Source organism: Solanum verrucosum, unplaced genomic scaffold (assembly GCF_900185275.1).
Source record: "Solanum verrucosum unplaced genomic scaffold, falcon-dt-bn FXZP01000163.1, whole genome shotgun sequence".
Lineage (NCBI taxonomy): Eukaryota > Viridiplantae > Streptophyta > Magnoliopsida > Solanales > Solanaceae > Solanum > Solanum verrucosum.
The window spans coordinates 4292189-4309662 of NW_026020379.1; the positions used below are offsets into that span (position 1 = coordinate 4292189).

At 36.1% G+C, this 17474-nt stretch overlaps 1 pseudogene; it reads right to left on the bottom strand.

Annotated features, from left to right (window-relative positions):
- Positions 1-11105: 11105 nt before the first annotated feature.
- Positions 11106-12048, bottom strand: LOC125839103 (F-box/kelch-repeat protein At3g23880-like; annotated as a pseudogene).
- Positions 12049-17474: the final 5426 nt, after the last annotated feature.

A 17474-nucleotide genomic window follows, 5' to 3' on the forward strand; every position in this document is an offset into this window, starting at 1 on the left:
AGTTTCAGTTTGTATTTTGTGTCATTTCCTTGTAATGGTTCTATTTGCTTGTAATTTTTGTTTAAAACTTTATCCCTTTTGTAATGAACTACGTCTGACCTGAATTCTCAAGAATGAGATACATAGGCGGCCTATGTCGGCCTTGGTCACCCCTTTATCCCTTTTTAATATTTCTTCCTTTTGTACATGAACTACGTATACCTGAATTATCAAGAATGAGATACATAGACGGCCTATGTCGACCTCGGTCACCCCTTTATTCCCTTTTAATATTTCCTTATACTTGAACTATGTTAGACCTGAATTATCAAGAATGAGATACGTAGGCGGACTATGTCGGTCTCGTCGGTTCCTTGTTTAAATTTCCTATTTTTGATAATCCTCAAGAAGGGGAACTACGTTTGACCTAATTCCTGCCTCAACGAGATATGTAGGCGCCACAATGGCTTGGTCATATCTCTCGTTAATAATTTCTATTTTTTTACAATGGAAACTAGGATAGAATTTTTGAGAGGATCCCAAAAATTCTGTGATTTGCTCACCAACGGTTAAAAATAAGACAAGACAGTTAACTGGGACAGAAATTTTTGAAGATGACCTCAAAAATTTCAATAAGGTTCATTGGCAGTTTAGAGCAACTTTGAATACTTCCCAACAAACAATCAAATAGACTTCGAGACATCAACTTCATAAACATTCATTAAGCTTGACGTGACATGATACTTGGCAGTGACCTTTTCCAAATATTATTTTTCGAAAATCTATTTTCCTTAAAGCTTTTATTTCTTGTCTCAATTATTTTTGCGTAAAAATATTTTGTCTTATCTATCAAGAAACGGGAGATCGGAAAAATCAACTGGAGATAGCAAGACAAGGAGCAGACAACTGACGAGATCGGTACAGATCAGTTCATTTTAAAATAACAATTTTTCTGTGGATGCAGGAAAAGTTTTATGCTTCTTATAGCAAAGAATTGGGAATATGAGTAGCATTATTTCATTCAAATTCTCAACAAGGCAAGGTCCATAATGATTATGCAATTATGTTTGGAGATCGAACAAATGAAAACCTCGAAGAGATAAATTTTATTTGTTTTCCAACAACTATAGATACCTGGAGGACATTTATCGGCGTCATATTATCAGATATGATAATATTACTCCTCTAAGGGTCATTTATATTGTATTGCGATTGAGATGATACCATTACCCGGAGAGTCATTCATATCATATTGTCAAATGAGATGATACCACTACTCCGAGGATCATTTTATTGTATTATCAATTGAGACAATACTGCCACCCAGAAGATACCCAGAAGATCACCTATGTTACTCGGTGAAGCATTATCTTTGTTTGGTACCGGGGATGGCATCAAGAGAAAGAAGTCATACATAGCAAGAGAAAGAAGTCATACAGAGCAAGAGAAGGAAACAATGCATCGCAAGAGAAGGGAACCATGCATCGCAAGAGAAGGAAGTCATGCATAGAAAGAGAAGGAAGTCATGCATAGCAAGAGAAGGAAGTCATAAATAGCAAGAGAAAGAAGTCATATACAACAAGAGAAGGAAGTCATGCATAGCAAGAGAAGGAAGTCATGCATAGCAAGAGAAAGAAGTCATATACAACAAGAGAAGGAAGTCATGCATAGCAAGAGAAGGAAGTCATACATAGCAAGAGAAAGAAGTCATATAGAGCGAAGTCATGCATAGCAAGAGAAAGAAGTCATGCATAGCAAGAGAAGGAAGTCATGTATAGCAAGAGAAGGGAACCATGCATCGCAAGAAAAAGAGGTCATGCATAGCAAGAGAAGGAAATCATGCATCGGAAGAGAAAGAAGTCATACAAATAAAGAGAAGGAGATCATGCATAGCAAGAGAAGAAAATCGTGCATCGCAAGAGAAAGATTCATTTATCTCAAAAAAGGAGACGATGCATCTCAAGAAAATCAACATCAACTGCATCATTTTCATTTGCAAAAACAGTATCAAGAGAACCATCAGCAACAACGTCAAGAGGGACTATCAACATATTACATCAGCCTATTATATTACTTCAACATCAAAAGAAGAGTACATTGAAGATTATATTACAAACATGAAATATGAGCTTTATTTGCTTCACGTCAGAATGGAGAAAACTGACATCAAATGGCCAAGGAAAGAAATTAAGTGTCAACACGGTAAAAGACACTATCTCCCCATTTGAATTACATTTTTATGCTAATGAGTTTTATCTGATTCTTTATCGAGAGCATCCCAAGAGGGTAAATTCTCAAAGAAAACCACAGGTGTGGATGACATCAAAAGGATGTAGCACAACATGAAACTTTTTCTTAGCAGCGAACTAGGACATAGTCCAAAGAGGAAAGCCAAACTCTTAGGACGCGAGCAGGGGAGCGACTTTGACCATAATCAAACCACACCCCTATCTGAAGGCATGTGGGTTTTCTTTAAGTTTATCAGTTTCAGTTTTGCATCCGGAAGTTTTGGTTCCACCGGAGGCATCTTTCCAATCCAACTGACAATGCACCAAGGGCTTTAGAAATTATGTCCATGTAAATTCTTAATTATGGGTGTGAAGCATGCCACATTCATGGCTGTGAAGCATGCCACATTCATGGCTGAGAGGTTGCAAGCCTCCTTTTCATACTCGACTTACTTTGTCACTTTTCCCGAACCAAAGGATATCTTAGCATAAAAGATTTCCTTCTCAACCGATTGAGTTGAACTACAAGTCACCTGATTCCCTAAGTTGAGTGATATGTAGGCGGGATCAGTGTTGAAAACTCAGTTGTATTCCAATATTTTCTCTCAAATCTTATTCCCGAGCATTTCGGTCTCTCCGTAGTCTGATATCGGAATGATTTTTTGAATTCTTAATTGTGTGTGAAATCAAGTGTATCGAACTAAAAGTGGCCTGAATTCTCATATAGCCTGAGATATGTAGGAAACCCATCTTCGGGGTTCGGCCATAATTCCTGAAGTCCATACCGAAATCCCTTTCCGAAAGGATGAAGATGTGGTCGATCAAAATTGGATTCTTCAATTTCATTTTCCTCAGATTTCTTTCATCAATCCAAGTAAAATGAGGGACAATTGTTGACACCCAATTATGACCCTCTCCAACAATAATTAATTTCCGAGCTTCCTAAATTTCAAACAATTCGGAATAATTAGTTTATAGAATTTAAATATTTTTCAAGTTACTTCAAAAGGTAATTTTGTCATTTTTAATAATTTTGATAATTTTTTCAATTCTAAATATGTATATTTTTACAAGTGTGCATTAATTATGTCACTTTAAGAATTTCCAGAAAATCCTCTCAAAAAGATTTTATTTTTACTTAAATATTTATTTAACCTAATTTTTGTCTAAATTGGTAGTTTATATTTTTGAGTTTTTAGTTTTATTAAACTAATATTTTGTTTCGTTAAGATTAAGAAGCTTCTTAGTTAATCACATCAATTCGTCTTATTTAAATTACTGGTCGAGCTTATCCTAATCTACTAAGCTTGGCCACATTTTTAATTTCCATTTGGCTATAACATAAATCCCTATGGCCCAAGCTCAAATTCAATTCTAGCCTAATGATTTTAAGAGAAGAGATCAATTATTTGGGTCCATTTTCTCCTCCATTTTCCAGCAACATCATATACCAACAATACAAATAATTTCCCATCCCACTCTTCAACTCCGTGACCCAACCCACCTTCTGTATTTCTAAAAGAAACCCAGCCCAGACGTTCGGCAACAACTCACAAAGGCTATAACATAAATCCCTATGACCCAAGCTCAAATTCAATTCTAGCCTGATGATTTTAAGAGAAGAGAACAATTATTTGGGCCCATTTTCTCCTCCATTTTCCAGCAACACCATATACCAACAATACAAATAATTTTCCAGCCCACTCTTCAACTCCGTTACCCAGCCCACCTTCTGTATTTCTAAAAGAAACCCAACCCAGACATTCAACAGCAGCTCACAAAGGAAACAACGACAAAATAGAGTAACACACGCATCTTCGTCTACTCCAACGACATGAACAACAGACGCGTGAACAACACCCCGACCCCAGTACGCGATTCATCTCCCTCACGCAAGGGCGAGTTCACATAAGCCAAGCGATATCTACACGGAAGCATCGTCAATAGACGGAAAGCAAGTCCCAACGTCTCCAAAGACAGAGGACGCGTCTTCTCCCTCAAGCTAGTACGATCTTGCACAACTTTTTCCACGATTCCAGTTGTTGTTTCATTCTCGCCAGCACGAGATGATGCCACATCACGCACCGAGGACAATGAATCGATCAAAGTCATCTGTTTTCCCTTTCCTCTTCCGAAATGGGGTTGAAATTGTAGGAAATTGGGTGTTTCCCTTTAATGGTGAAAGATTTTTCGAGTTTGAATTTCTAATGGGACCAATTCCTATCCGGATTTCGTCTGTTTTCCCCCCCCCCCCCAAGTTTGGAACCCTAATAATCCCCTATATATATTCTCCTCTTATTCATTGTAAAGGGTTGGAGATTTTTAGTTTGAATTTTTGAGCGGAAATACAGAGAGCAACTTAAGTGAAAGTAATTTGATAATACTCCGAAAGAGAGAAAATTAACTCATTTAGGATATTTGTGTTATTTTCTTCTCGATGTCGTTCATTGCTCCGTCACAAGTTCCTTTGAACTCGAGGGAACTACTTGGATTTATGCCTAGGTTCTTTGTTTTGTTGTTCATACTCAAGGTCGTGCTTTGGTGGTGAAAATTTTCATGTTGATAATTTCTACTCGCTAGTGGTCTTAGATATATGTATGAATTTGGATTTAGGACTTGTCTAAATTTTGAGAGTAATTGATATGGCTAAACACAATAGTGCAGTAACATTCTTATTCTAATAGCTTATTTTATCTTTTTTCCTTAAATGTCTTTGTGGTCTCACTGCCTAATGTGACTTGTGTAAATCAAGTTTTTGTCTTCATGCTATTCGAATCTCAGTCGAAAATGCTCATATTTGCAAGTCGAGTCAGTATAAATTCTGAGTTTCTTGTTTTATTTTCCAAATCTTAGTTTTGTTGGAGTTTAGAGTTCAAAATCATTTGAAGTGCGATTTCTTTGGTGTTAACTTCTCATTGTATGGCTTGCTGAATATTCAGCCCCCTATGTGTTCCTTGTGGCTTTGATGTGTTGTATTTATGGCTTCCGTTTTGAAACAAATAAGATCCTTTTATGTTTGATTGTTTTTCTAGTAATGTGTAAAAAGTGCGACTTCGCAAACCATTGTGTAAGATTGTGTTGTTATTAAGTGTTATTGTCCCTTCTACTTGAATATGGATCTTGTCTAAGTGGTTTACTGCCTAGCTATAGGTTGTTAAGTATTTGATTAATGGTAGCAAAAAGCTCATATTGGTTTGAATTTCATACATTTTTATTATATTTCAAACATGCCAGATTGTGGGGTGTTATTTGATATACCTTGTTGATATTTGTCTAATATTCCCTTTAGAATGTTTAGATATGAGGTGTCTTTCTAGTATGATAGGCAGTGGTGCTACTTTGTTGTTTCGCTTAAGTAAAAAATGTGGTTTCTTCTTGTCAAGTGTGTGCTTTCTTCTTCTTTTTGAATTTCGGTTTATTTGGAAATCTATTAAGTTCATTGGCAGTAACCTTTTATGTTGTTTTGAATTGTCTAGCTTGCCTCCTCATAAATTAAAATCATGTCTTGATTATTTCTTTATTTCAAATGCTAATTCTTCCTTTTTTTGTTTTGTTGTATGAACCACCTCTAAGTCCATAATGAATTTCTTTCCATTGCATTTCCGAATCGAGCCATAGAGGCTCAAATCTCTTTTCGTCTTTGAGTCAGCCAGACTATGGGTTTACAAGGCAGAAGACGATAAATATGGGCTGAAAATTAAATTTTCAGTTTCCGAAAAATTGAAAATAGGCTGATATACCTACCGTATACGGTCAGAAAACACAGAAATACATGGTAAAAATGTGAAATACAACAGGTCCATATTGCATAAAAAATGGGCCAAAGCCCAAGGAAAAACAATCTTGGATTGAAATGGGCCAAAGCCCAGAAATTTGGCACTGCAGGATTTTGGGAAAATTGGGCTAAGCTCAATCACAACACCCTTTTAGAAATAGGACAGGAAAAAAGAATTGGGCCCAAATGTCCATTTTTCCCTGAATTTGGGCAAAAAGCCCAAGTTCAAATTTTCTCCCTTCTCCTCTTATATTTATTTGTTATTGTAGTGACTAACTCTTTATGTGAATTGGTTTTAACTAAATTAATCCCCAATAGATAGTCATTTCTCTTTTTTTTATGTTCAAAAATATATATATTTATTACTTATCTTTATTTTCATTACTAGTTTTGTCAACACTTGAATTATTCCTCTTAGAAGATTTCCCTTTAAGTGTTCCCCTATAAAAAAAAGAATTTCTTTTGACTTAGTTAAAAAAAAAATTAAAAATTAGATAAAGTCATTTTAGTCAAATCACCGGTCAACCACAAGTTAGAGGATATTCTGAGGGCCTAACACCTTCTCAGAATGTACATTGAACTCGAACCCTTTTTATTTCAATCGATTTTTATCTGTTTAAGTCTTTTGAAAGTCTTAAGTTTTTTCTTGATCTTTACTAAAAAAATAAGTGGCAACTCTATTCTTTTGAAAATTTGATTTCTCTTCAATCATAAGTTAAGTCGATTTTTCAAAAACAAGTCCATTTTTATTTTTATCTTTTTCGAGTAAAACAATACCTGCTCCCTAATCATAGCCAATAAGACGGTTTAATGCATCACGGTTGAGAGGTCAATTCAACTTGATTATCCCCAGCTTTGACCTATTCTTGCCGAACTTTTATCTGCTCAAGGCTTTGGTAAAAATGTCAGAATTTTTATCCTCTGTCTTGCAAAACTTCATGATTATATTCCCTTTTTCAACATTTTCTGTTAAGAAGTGGTGCCTCACATCCATATGCTTGGTTCTCTTATGTTGAACCGAGGTTTGACCATATTGAGAGCACTTGTGTTGTCACAAAGAAGTGGAATTGTGTCATGAGTACACCAAAATCTTCAGGTTGTTGCTTTATCCATAGAATCTAAGTACAACATGATGCAACATCAACATACTCAACTTTAACTATGGATAGAGCCACTGAATTTTGCTTCTCTGTTCCCCAAGAGATAAATGATGATTCTAGAAAGTGAGCTATTCTAGAGGTGTTTTTCTAGTTGACCAGGTGCCCTGTATAGTCCGCATTAGCATATCCAACTAGATCTAAATAATCTCCCGAAGGGGAGTATAGGACCACGTCTAGGGTTCCCTCTAGATATATTAGGATATGTTTATTGTCTTCAAATGAGATTCCTTGGGACAAGCCTGAAACCTTGCACACATCCCCACACTAAACACAATATCTAGTATGCTTGCAATGATATAGAAGAGACCCAATTATTCCCCTATACATGGTCACATTTACTTCTAGACCTGTTTCATCAATATCACGCTTTGAATTAGTTCCATAGGTATATCAATTGTCTTAACTTCAAGCATATGAAATTTGTTTAGAAGCTCCTTGATATATTTCTCTTGACAGATTGAGGTACCATGTGTAGACTGCTTAATTTGATGCCCAAAAAAAGTTAAGTTCCCCCATCATGCTCATTTCAAACTCACTTTCCATCAGATTAGCAAATTCCTTACATAGTTAGTCTAAAGTGACTCCAAAAATAATATTATCAACGTATACTTGGACAATGAGAAGCTTCTTTCCTCTTGATTTCAAAAACAAGGTATTATCAATTACACCTCTCTTGAACCCATTATCAAGAAGAAATTTTGACAATCTCTTATACCACACTCTTGGAGCTTGCTTCAATCCGTATAGTGCCTTGTCCAATTTCAATAGATGATTTGCTATATAAATGTTCTTCAAACCTAGAGGTTTATTCACATACACTTCTTCCATCAAGTATTTGTTCAAGAAGGCACTCTTTACATCCACTTGAAATAGTTTAAATCCCACATAGGAAGCAAAGACAATTAAGATTCTTATGGCTTCCAACCTGGACATAGGAGCAAATGTTTTATCATAGTCAAACCCTTTCTTGTTGATTATACCCTTGCACAACCAATCTTGACTTGTTTCTTGTAATAACTCCATGCTCGTCTAACTTGTTTCTGAACACCCACATGGTCCCTATTATGGTATTTTGGTCTAGGGCCCATGTGCCATACTTGGCTTCTTTCGAACTGATGTAATTCCTCCTGCATGGAGTTCACCCAATCAACATTCTTCCTGCACATTCTTGGGTTCAATGGTGGATGTGAAGGCTAAAAATACCACAAGGTTCCTTATTTGGTACCTAGTGTGCATTCCACAATCCAAAAACCCTTGATTAACTGATTATACCTTATATTATATGGATTGTGATTCATTCATTCTCTGACATCATATCATTGTTCAAGAAAATATGAGAAAGTGGATAAATACTATCTTTTTAGAAAGAAAATATTACACCTTACTTATATCATTGACCACGAGCTGGGTGGCATGTTGATGAGATATTGAGATTATGAGATTGGTATATGGACTCCACATCCCCCATGGTTCCTTGCCTAGAATCTAAATGCTTGGCAATGTGTACGACAGGTTTTGCGATGACCTTGGTACGATTACATCATTACATCACATCATCATCTCATTGCATCGTATTGACCATATTTTTTGTGTCCTTTAACATGTTTATGTGTTGATTTAAATATTACTTGTACCTTTATGTATTTACTTTATTCATGCCTTTCTATATGAATTTATTTCACCAATGCTAGAATGGGACTTTTCTGCGTGCAGGTGGAGGCATTCAAAGTTTATTTTTAAGTATGTTTAGTTGCTCATACTCTGTTGGTCTAAACTAAAAAGTAAATGTGGATTGTACTCACCCCTTCTTATGTTACCCCTTTGATGTAGATCCTAGTTAGGGTGATCCTCATAGCGGTTGATTGGATACAACAGATTTGTCTCTTTCAGAGTTGTAGTGAGATATTGTTTTCCCGATCGTCATTGGTTTACATTTATCATTTAAAGTCTTTAAATTCCTTTTCAAAGACTTGAGATGTATTTTAGATTCTAGAAATGTATTAGATGCTCTTTATACTTATGCTACCAGGTTTTGGAAAATTATTTGTTGTATTCTATCATTTGTGGCCTAACTTCCCTTCGGGAGTATATATTTTCTATTGGCTTAAACACCATTTTATTAGGATCTCGGGGTGTTTTCCATCATGACCTCAGTTCTAAGGTCATGACAACTCTTATGTCAAATATCAATATAACGTACATAAATATGATTTGAAGGAAAAGTAAAACATAAGTCCATTTTAATGACCCTCCAAGTTATTTTCTTCATTTTTGATTCTTTCAGCATTTAGAGCTTTTTGTATAGTGACCCTAAGTTATTTATGACTAGTTGGGACTGACAATTTGGTTGCCAGGTCATTTGTTTGAGTTTTGTACAAGTTCCCGTGTTTTGGAGCCTTTGAAACTTGGACAATTGACTTCGGCCAAAAGTTCAGGAAGATGGCCTTGGAATTCAATTTTGACGGTTTCATCGAGAGCGTCATTTATGGATAAGGGCATGGTTAGTTTGGGCCCCAAGGCTCCTGATGCGAGTTTTGTGTTGTTAGGCGTCTTAACTTTGAAGCTTAAGCTAAGATTTGACTTTGGTCAATATTCTTGGTAAACATGCTTAGATGGGAATTTTGTCAGCACGGTTAGCTCTAAAATGTCAATTTTGGTCTTGAATGACTTTTCGTGTGGTTTCCATGGCTTCTAGTATCATTTTGAGCCTTTTTTGGAATTTGGCTAAAAATGAAACTTTGGTGTAGGACCACTTTTCATCAATACGACCTCGGATGGAAGTTCCAACGGTTTTGTTGAGTCTAGAATGTCGAATTTAGTGGGGTAACATATTTTGTTTATTTCTATCAAGTCCCTAATGATTTCCAAGGGTCCGCTAGGAGACTTTGAAAAATAGCAGAATTTGGTGTTGCTGGTGCGGACCTTAAGAGACTAGAATTGGGGCTTCTAACGACCAAAAATGGCTTTTAGCAACCAAATTTTTGGCATTTAAATGTCAAAAATTAGCTTCAACACTCATTGTCAAACTTCGATATCTCGAGCTAGCAAGCTCCATTTTGGATAATTCAAGTTGCATTTCATCTGAAATTGGTGTGGCTACATGTTGGAGTGATCGGGAAGTGTCGAGGACTCTCTAGTTGAGGTAATTATTCACCGAAGGGAATGCCCAACTATTTTTTATCTCTTTAAATGGTAATTTTTTTGCGTGTGTTTGAGCTGTTCCGGGCATGAAATTGAGCCCCATTTTGGGACACAAGCTCGGTTAGTCAATTAGGACCTTTTAACCGAGTCAATTTAGGAATTCCTAGTATGGGTCCCACATTCTTATTTTGACTCAATTTTTAGTCCGTCTACAATTACTGTGATTTTAGTGTCTAAGCATTAGTAATGAAGTTGTGAATAATAATATAATAGTGTAGAGGTGTTCAGAGACATTTCAAAAGTGGATAGCTCTTGTGCAATGGATTTGAAGCTCTCGTGATTGGCTTTGAGATAGGCTTCAGTCTACTTTCTTTATTTGGCTTCTTAGATAATGCGTAGTATATATTACATGTAATTTTAATTGTATTTGTCAGGTATTAGATCCTTTTGGTCATTCCATTTTTTCTTGAAACTATCGGAGCCTTGGGCTTATTATGGGTGTAGGGATCCTTAGTTTACGCTTGTAGCTTCGCTTATAGTGTAGATAATCTTGCTTATACTTGTTATAGGATTGATAAATTGTTGCATCGGACTAGGTTGGACCTTAGATGCTTTAGGTTGGGTTTTATGGGCCATGTAGTTATGATTCGCCTCCGGTAGGGCTTCTTTTGGATTGCTCTTCTCTTGTTGGTGCTTGAGACCTTTGTGGCTCATCGTAGCCATAGGTTGGCACAAGTTGTGCTTAGTTTGGGACTGGAGCGGTATGATTGGGGTAGGGCGTCGTCCTTGAGTTTGTTCCCCCTTTGATTATTTAAAAGCTCCTTATGTGAAAGGAGGTGCAAAACACCTATGTGTCATAATATTATGTTGAGGATATTTGATGGTGAATAATTTTTTCGAAGATACATTAACTCCAGAATGCTTCATAATCAATACATCAGAGGTAGCAGCAACTCGTTGACAAGTATAAAGCAAAGAAAGATCACTTCCCACAACTCCCAAATTGATATCAGAATTGTCTTTTCCACAACTGGGAAGCTCCAAGCTTTCCCATGTCCCGTCTGCTAAATCAAAAGAAGTGTTGTTGCACACCTTGAATTTATTAATACAAGTCGATGAAGTCCAATAAAGCTTCCCATTGACAAATCTACCGTAATGATTTACTAGAAAGATGCCCTTAAGCTGATTATGGAGTGTTGTCCAAGAATTAGTCCTCAAACTATATATGTTTACCACAGGCGTCATAATGGAACTACTAGAATGATTTACAACTTTATAATCATCACATGACTCATCATATTCGAAACCATATTTGATAGTGCCAGAGCACATCTAACTTGTGAACTTGGGTAATTCCTTTGACTTGGTAATAGTGGGGTTCCATATATATGCCTCTCTTTGGCCATGGACAACACAAATCAGCCCATTGACAGAGCCAACAATGTGAGTTGATAAAGTGTATCTTTCGATGGGGGAATCGATGTGGAATAGCTCCTCAGTGTGTTGTTGTTTGGTAAACAAGGGAGGGAAAGAACAAAACTTGAAATTATCATTGGCGTTTCGAAATATAAGTCTGTGATAGATGCATCATTTGACATCAGCAGTTAACTTGATATAGTTCATCACAAAAGAAGGGCTGGAGATTAGTTGAAGCCATTATTTAGAAGGAACATGAATTTCGACAGAGATTTGATATGAAGCTTTAAGAGAACTCATTTATGAGTTCATCAGGAAGAAGAAAAGGGATTATGGAATCACTTGCCATAGCAGAAGGATCTCAGTTTGTGCCCTTTGATATTCTAAGTATAAAGGTATTGGGAAGTATCGGTTAAAATGCTTTGGCAATATATATTTGTTCCTCTATCATCTTAGCTGATTAATTACTCATTCTTTCTTTTTAAACATGTCATCGTCATCATCAGAAAAAAGGTCTTATTGAAGCCTTTTAATAATATTACCATATGCTATTCATTAGAGAAATCAATGTACACAGTTTTATTGATGAGATCCCAATAGCTGAAATTGTCTAATAAATAGCTTTCTCAGCTCTTCCATTTTGGGTTTCCCTTTATGAATTTCCCAACTAGGTAAGCTTACGGGCAAGATTAAATAAAGTAATCTTCAGCACTAAAGAAGACAGCCAGCTCTCATGAATATCAACAGTAGTAGAAGGTGTGGTAGATCAATAATTGGATCTGGAGCATTTTTATAATTGCTAAGTTTACTAGATCAATAATTAGATCTGAATCAATAATCTTTCACCCTAAAAAGCAGGGGAACCATCCACAAGATTTCCTCTAACATTCTCGGTGTACAAGGCGGAATCAAGTTATATAAATCCTCATTATACAAGATACAACTACAATTCTGATACTAAATGCAGCAGAAAAGGTGGAGCAAGAGAACAGATCATGACAAGGCTTCATCATTTCGATCCATACACTCAGAAGCAAGTACGGAATCAGCTTCCACTTCCTGAAATTCAATAGTCCAAAACAAGTTAAGGTTGCAACTCTGAAAATTTTTTGCCAAAAAAAGTGTATAGTACTACAAAAATAGTCACCTAGTATAAGCAATATCAACAACATAGATGCGAGTGAATCCTCATGGAGAGAGGAAATTACAAATTACCAACAATTTAGCTGTTAAACTAAAACTATGGGAGATCAAGGTTCAAATCTAATCCTTGTCGAACAGAATAAAAAATTGGTGACATTTGAAAGAAAACTCATTGACCTAAAATTTTCATATGTCATGGCTCACCTAATTCATTACGTACTTAAAGATATGGTAGTATACATTGTTTTCCTTCAAGAGAGACACACATTGATTGTATGTAGTTTTTTTACCAAACTTTTTTGTGGGTGTTTGTGATGATTTAATAAATTATGTGCGTTAGTTCGAATGGGTAATTATAGGTATTTATAAATTCAATGAGGTATAGACCGTGAAATAGTATTTTTCTATACCCGAAACTAGCATCTAAAGCCAAATTATGAACGTTTGAAGTTTCTCTTATTTACAACTACACTAGTCTAAGGTAAAATGGTCATAATGCTTTACTTTAAACTTTAAATCATACAAAATTGGTGGAATTTGAAAGAAAAATTATTGACCTACAATTTTTATATGTCATGGATCACCTAATTCATTACGTACTAAAAGATATGGTTTTATACATTGTTTGCCTTCAAGAGAGGCACGCATTGATTGCATGTAGTTTTTTCACAAAAATTTTTTGTGGGTGTTTGTGATGATTTAATAAATTATAGTTCGAATGGATAATTATAAGTATTTATAAGTTCAAATTAGGTATGGACCATGAAATAGAGTTTTGCTATAACCGAAACTAACATCAAAAGCCAAAATTATGAACGTTCGAAGTTTCTCTCATTTACAATTACACTAGTCTCTGGTAAAATGGTCATTATGCTTTACTTTCAACATTAAATGATACAAAATTGGTGGCATTTAAAAGAGAACTCATTGACCTACAATTTTTATGTGTCATGGCTCACCTAATTTATTACGTACTAAAAGATATGGTAGTATACATTGTTTGTCTTCAAGAGAGGCACACATTGATAGCATTTAGTTTTTTAACCAAACTTTTTAGTGGGTGTTTGTGATGATTTAATAAATCATGTGTGTTAGTTCGAATGGGTAATTATAGGTATTTATAAGTTCAAATAAGGTATGGACCGTGAAATAGAATTTTTTAATACCCGAAATTAATATCTAAAGCGAAAATTATGAACGTTCGAAGTTTCTCTTATTTACAACTACACTAGTCTCTGGTAAAATGGTCATAATGCTTTACTTTAAACATTAAATGATACAAAATTTATGGCATTTGAAAGAAAACTCATTGACCTACAATTTCATATGTCATGGCTCACCTAATTCATTACGTACTAAAAGATATGTTAGTATACATTGTCTGCCTTCAAGAGAGGCACACATTGATTGCATGCAGTTTTTTGACCAAAATGTTTTATGGGTATTTGTGATGATTTGATAAATTATGTGTGTTAGTTCGAATGGGTAATTATAGGTATTTATAAGTTCAAATGAGGTATGGACCGCGAAATTGTAACACCCCGTAACTAGAAAGAAGTTAAAAATTGGAAGTAGTTATTTTTGGAAAGAATATAAAAATCTGAAAAATTTGTTATGTTAAGTTGAGTTTTTGGTCAACTCAAATGACCATAATTCCTAGATCAGGATGTGTTATTTGTGATTCCCGATATCATAGGAAAGATCTTGGAATAATATTTCCAACGCCGCCAAGTTTGCTCAATTCCGAGTTCGTATGAGTGAGATACGCCCCTTCGAAGTTGGGCTGTTCAAATAAGGAAAGTCTAAACCGAATTTTGGAAGGATATTTTAGTCTTTTCCTTTCCCAATTATTTTAATCCGTTTCTAGGATTTTATTTGGGGCCTAATCAGAATTAGATCAGTTTAGTCAATTTGAAATCTAACCTAGGGCTTGGAGAAAGGAGAAAAGAAGAGAAAGGAGGAGATAAGGCAAGATTCGTCAAGAACATTCTAGTTCGATTGTGGATTTCGCCAAGGATTCAATCCTACGAGGTATGTGAGATCACATAGCATTGGGTTAGTTCACCCACGCGCCCATCATGATTTATTGCAGCGAATTTAAGTCTTTGAAAGTTTAGAAATTGAATTCTTGATGGGTTTGTTGAAGTTCCTTTGAGTTCTTAATTCGTTGAAATTGTTGAGGAGTTGTTTGATCCGAATTCATGTAATTAGGTGTGATTTCAGGTTGAATCTTTCATACTTTGAACATATAATCGATTTTAAGTGTTTGGGGAAAGAACCAAGTGAAATTAGAGGGTTTAGAGATGAAAAACGAAGAAGAAAAGTCGAGGAGCACCTGGGTAGGGTCCTGGGGTGCCGCCCCTCTCAGAGCCCCAAGAAAGGGTCTCTGAACTTTAATCTCTAGGGCGCCGCACCATCCAAAGCGCCCTAAGTCACTCTCTGAATTTCAAGGGTTGGCGCCCCGCCCCTCTCAGAGCTCCAGGGACGCCAACTCTTCCCATTTTTCCCCATCTTATGTACTAGTTCCTTAGCAACGTACATATGTTTTCTAGTTGATTCCAACACTCTAAGGTACATCTAAATATAGTAAAATCATCCATAAACATGAGATCATGAACCTTGAATCCATAATCCAATTCAAGGGAAGTTAAGATCAAAGTCAAGAGAAGTAAGAGTCACGTCAAAAAAAGTTCTTAGAGCTTTCCAACTGTTTTAACTTTGTTTTAAGACTTAAAGTTCAAGTTGAGTAAAGAGTAAAGAGTGAAGATTGAAGTTCATTTCTTCAAAATTATATGGGGACTATGTATTTCCAAAGAGTTAAAGTGTTTTCACATTCAAACAAGAAAAGGAAACCTTGATTTCCAAAGAGCCTTTGAGCTAGTTTTCAGAAAAGAGTAAACGCTTTCACAATTAAGCAAAAGAGGTAACTTTGATTTCCAAGATAGTCTTTGAGCTAAGTTTTTGAGCAATTATCCCAAATCACCGAAAGAAGTTTTTAAACATAAGAGCTAGTGTTATATTTTGGGAGTAGTATTGAGCACCGATATGGGGGAGAGTTCAGACAACTACCTGCCCCCATAAACCATGTAGCCATCATGCGTAGAAAAGGGTCATACTTTTTAGATGATTCCTTAGTGCTTTTAAGAATAGACTAGTGGATCCACTTAGTAGTTCAGGTTCTATACCCTCGGCAAGGTATAGGACGACCCTGGCAGTGTGAGGCAAAACGATGTATCATCACAATAGCTCTTACGTGATGGTTGTCGGTTAGAGAAACTCCCACAGAAGTAATTGTATTCTTATATACACAGTTTATTTGTATTTTTACATAAATTTTAGAGTTATAATGTATCTTTGCATACACACAGAATTGACATCCATGTTTTATAAGCTTTTCATTATATTGCACTTGTTCTATACTACTTTATATTGAAATGAGTTCAGTTAAACTGAGTTGAGTTGAGCCAGGTAAGTTCTTCAGTTCCTTTCAAGCTTATGTCTTGTTTTGGAATTCCCCTCGCATACTCATACATTCAATGTATTGATGCTATTTGGCCTGCATCTTCTTATGATGCAAAGACAAGTAACCAGGATCAACATCCAATGCATCGTTGATTCTCGTTAAGCTCTAGAGTTGTTGGTGAGCCTTCTTGCTTCTGAAGGACCCCTTTTATTGCTTTTAGTATCTTTAGTTCATTAGGATGTCGTGGGTCTTGTCTCGACATCCATCTCAGTTGTTTTAGAGGCTTTATAGATAGGCAGATGTTAGTTCTTTAGTCTTTTCATTTTGAATTGTATACGTTTAAGACTTGAGTTGCCATATTGGCTAATTTATTATCTCTTAAGTTATTGCATGAGTTATATTTCTTATGTTTAAGTCTTCCACAGAGTAAGTAAGCTAGGCAAAGGGTTCGCTTGGGGCCAACCATGGTTCTCGAGTGCCAGTCCCGCCCAGGGTTTAGGCTCGGGGCATGACAAACTTGGTATTAGAGCCTAAAGTTCTAGAGTCCTAGTGAGTCTATGAAGCCGTGTCTGTAGAGTCCTAGTTATCGGTGTGAAGCGCGCCACATCTATAATTAGGAGGCTGCAACATTTAGGAAATGTCACGCGCCGAGGCTACACCCTGGGCGTGGCCGGCACTCGAAGACCATTGTTGGCCCCCAAGAGAACCCTTGGCCTGGCTTTCTTAACTCAGTGGAAACTTAACTCAACAGTATAACTCAAAGCAATTAAAGGTTATAAAATAACCAACTGATAAAATCTGGCCAAAAAGGCAACTAGAGTCTCAAAATAGAATATTTACATATATAAATAGATGAGAGACTCAATACTAACTAACTGACTGTCTATGAAGCCTCTAAAATACTGAGATGGACGTTGGGACAGACCCCGCAACATCCTAATAAAACAAAACTAAGAGAACAAAATAACCGAGTCCTCCGAAATGTAAAGAGGCTCACCACTGACTCTGGAGTGCTCAGCTGGATCAACGGCGTGCTGCATGCTTATCCTGGGTACCTGTGTCTGCATCGTCATAAGATGCAGGCCAACTGGCATCAGTACATTGAATGTATGAGTATGCGAGCTGGAAAACTAAGCAACAGCTTAAGCTTGAAAAGAGTGCAAGAGAAC